Source organism: Rutidosis leptorrhynchoides, chromosome 1, assembly GCF_046630445.1.
Source record: "Rutidosis leptorrhynchoides isolate AG116_Rl617_1_P2 chromosome 1, CSIRO_AGI_Rlap_v1, whole genome shotgun sequence".
Taxonomy (NCBI): Eukaryota; Viridiplantae; Streptophyta; class Magnoliopsida; order Asterales; family Asteraceae; genus Rutidosis; species Rutidosis leptorrhynchoides.
In genome coordinates this window covers 142,328,508-142,332,933 of record NC_092333.1, presented here as the reverse complement: position 1 = coordinate 142,332,933, position 4,426 = coordinate 142,328,508, and positions in this window count along the sequence as shown.

Genomic DNA, 4,426 nt, shown 5'->3' with positions numbered 1-4,426 from the left:
TTTACAGAATATAGAAACTAACAGTTTCTATATGATGTAACACTGATAGCACGAAGAGATTAATGATTTCAGATAAGAATTGTTATGAAAATATTCTCGGAAATATCAAAGATATTTATGATGATATTTTCAGAATTTCTGAGATCGAATGTTGATGAAGAAAATCCTTTCGCAAGGATTTAGAATAAATAAGGAGCAAGATATTCACTAAAGACTTCATCAGAAACAGAATCATCAGGGTTCTTTATGTACAAGTTTAGTCCTTGTGATTTGCTCAGAGTCTCCTTCATGGTTTGCTCAATTCATTTTTCAGTACCAAACTTCCTTTTGAGCTTTTGCAACGTATCTTTTTTTTTATCAAACTTTTGACTGTTAAAATCATCCATAGTTTTTGTTGCTTCATTCAACTTTTCAAAATTTAGAGCATTAATTCACAGACTGGGTGCTTTTCTGAATTTCAGAATGGAAGATCATAGTTCTAAGAGATAAATGTTATATGGATACATATAACTGTTGATGTGGAAACGTTGCGAGACTCAAAATACAAATTTGCTGATTCCCGGTAATTGGTATAGCAGTTCTCGTTACAAGATGCGGATGAGTATATGATAGGGTTTCAATGAATAAATATAATGATTTGTCAGAGAGATTTAAGCCAAAAAAATTAAAAAATAACGAGGCTGCTGGTACGTCTTCTGGTAATATGATGGAATATAAAAGAATTCTCCGTTATAAAAAGGGTAATTGTATATATCAGGATTATAGTAAGGCTACTTCGAATGAAAAGTCGAAGTTGACTTGCTGGAGCTGTGACAAAATTGGCTACTTTGAAAAGGGATCGCAAAGTTATTTTTGCTAATAAATGCCAAAGGATCTGATGCGGCTACGTGTTAAACTTTTACTCAGTTGCCGAGAGTTTCTCAGGTGCATAACTATATGCATAAACCTTTCCTTCCGTAGATGAAGTGCGGTTGATTCATCCTATCGATTGAGGTGTTTTCAAGAATCATGAAAGGTTTGAACGCAGATTATAATCATCAAGATACATATGAGGTTTAAGATGAGATCAAGTGGCAAACTTGAAGATATGTTTAGTTTCATATGTTATAATCAATATTTTAATTCATTTTAATTATCCAATGTCGACAGTCCATATTTGATAGTCCACAATTAACAGTCCGATAATACATATATAGCTTAATATATAATATCCGAATTAATACGTATCGGGACCCGTGTACATGTCTCAGACTCGATCACAACTTAAAGTATATATATTATTATAGAATCAACCTCAACCCTGTATAGAGAACTCGATCATTACTGCATATAGAGTGTCTATGGTGATTCCAAATAATATATATAGATGCATCGATATGATATGTCAAAACCTTGTATACGTGTCCTGATATTTAAAGTGCGTAAAATAAATAACAGGAATTAAATAACGATAACTAAAGTGCGTAAAGTAAATAACAGAAATTAGATGACAATAAATAAAATTGCGGGAATGTAAATTGCGATAATTAAATTGCAATAAATAAAATGCGATAAATAGAATGTAATCAGTTAGCTAGGAACAGTTAGCTGGAACAGTTAGCATGGTTTCTTAACAAAATTCCATATTGTTAATTAGTCTGTTTCTAATCAATTTTTATTGTGTCCATTATTTCTTCATTATGCCACTTGTTGGATTCTGGTAAGTAAAAATCCAAATGTGAAATTGAATTTGAATGAAAATGGTTATTCTGTGATGAACGGATTCGTAAATCGATAGATGTAGGTAGGATGGTAATCGACCGTTGAATCAGATTCGAAGACTGTACAATGTAACTTATTAATGTGAAATCTTAAATATTTCTCGGGTATTACCTACCCGTTAAAATATTTTTACCATTAACAGTTTGTACGAAAGAATTTTTAATCACAATCTTTATGAAAATATATTTACATATATATTTTCTTCAGATGTAATTATGAATTTAATGAGTCGATGTGATATTAAACTCATCAGATTTACGATTAGAACTATGATACATAATCTCTAAAACATTAGAGTTTACATAATCGTCATGTCGAACGAAGATAAATGATGTAGAATGATTTGTGGAACGATAATTATACTCGAGGTACAGAATGAGATGTTGAGGCATGGATTATTGAAACTTGGGTTGTTGGTGGTACTGGTGCCATTGGTGTTAAGGCTGGTGATGTTACTGGTGCTGGTGATACTGTTGATGATTGCAAATTGTATACCGTGCTCTCTAAAGTTAATACTCGAGCTCGGAGTTCTCTAACTTCTTCTACTAACCCGAGTTGTTTATCAATGTGAGGTAGAGGTCAGATATCTTCTCTAGTTCCATTAATGGTAGTTTCAAGACGAAAAATTCTTGCAAATAGGGTATAAACGGTATTGCGAACGGGTTCGCCGGTGAGCGGGTCAAGTACTCCAAGGTTAGGTGGTAGATTTGATTCATGATATGGAGTACCTTCTTCCTTTCTCCATAGGGTGAGTATGTCGCGAACCCATCCCCATTTTCTCCAGTAATCACGGTAGTTGATTGGTTGGTGTGCTCCTGTCACGCTGTCTTCGGAGTCAGAGGAACTTGGTCGATTCGTAGAGGCCATCTTAAACGATCTCATGAAAGATTTTTGGTATGAAGAGTTTAGTGGCATCAATTGATAGTTAGATGGTATTCTCAATGCATAATTTGCATAGATATATATAGTACCAGGATCCCTTAAATTAAGGAGAAATTTACGAGAGATATCAGGCAAGGTCTACAGTAACAGATACACTAAGATATGAATTGTCAGATACGCTAAGATATGAATTTTGTCTATACACTATTCATGCAGTCAATGCAGTAAAATGTGTCTAGACTAAGAATAATGAGTAGGTAATTTCCTAAGGATGATAAGCAGATGTTTTCCGATAAAAATGATAAGCAAAACTTTTGACATGCAGACACGGTCGAAGTCCAGACTCACTAATGCATCCTAACGACTATCAGTTAGGCACGCTAATGCAAGACCTGGTTCGCTAAGACCACCGCTCTGATACCAACTGTAGAGACCCGTCCTAATCCATCCGGACGAAGTCCATATCGATTACAAACGATTCACAACAGTTGATTACATCGCGAGGTAATTGACCTCTATATGATAAATATTACAAACATTGCATTCATTTTTAAAAGACAAACTTTCGTTACATCGACAGTTGACAGGTATGTAAAGCATTTCATAATATATCCAAATATAATTGACTTAATAATAATCTTGATGAACTCAACGACTCGAATGCAACATCTTTTGAAATATGTCATGAATGACTCCAAGTAATATCTCTAATATGAGCAAATGCACAGCGGAAGATTTCTTTCGTACCTGAGAATAAACATGCTTTAAAGTGTCAACCAAAAGGTTGGTGAGTTCATTAGTTTATCATAAAGAATCATTTCATAATTTTAATAGACCACAAGATTTCATACTTCCATTTCTCATAATCATACGTCCCATGCATAGAGATAAAAATATCATTCATATGGATTGAACACCTGGTAACCGACATTCACAATATGCATATAAGAATATCCCCATCATTCCGGGATCCTCCTTCGGACATGATATAAATTTAGAAGTACTAAAGCATCCGGTACTTTGGATGGGGCTTGTTGGGCCCGATAGATCTATCTTTAGAGTTCGCGTCAATTAGGGTGTCTGTTCCCTAATTCTTAGATTACCAGGCTTAATAAAAAGGGGCATATTCAGTTTTGATCATTCAACCATAGAACGTAATTTCGATTACTTGTGTCTATTTCGTAAAACAGTTATAAAAGTTGCGCATGTATTCTCAGCCCAAAAATATAAAGGGTAAAAAGGTAAATGAAACTCACCATACTGTATTTTGTAGTAAAAATACATATAACATCATTGAACAAGTGTAAGGTTGGCCTTTGATTCACGAACCTAAATTATTTATATATATTTATGTATTTGTCAATATTTGTCTAATACATTAAGTTAAGTCATAGTGTACCACAATCTTAATGCCCGAGTCTAATATGCAAAGGTCGACAAAAATTAGTTTGACTCAAAATGATTTCCAAAATTTAAAAATGACTATTATATAATTTTAAATATCGTCATTTTATATTTTTAAAATATTTTTAAAAGATTTAATAGAGTAAATAATATAATTCATTTATTAATACATACAATTTTATATTAAAGTATACTTTTATATATCTTAAGTAATAAAATTTATAGAGTGTATAAAAATATTGTGATAGATTCTATTGAGGTAATTATATAATTTATATTACATTTTTATTTGGTAAAATAACATTGATAATAATAATAATAATAATAATAATAATAATAATAATAATAATAATAATAATAATAATAATAATAATAATAA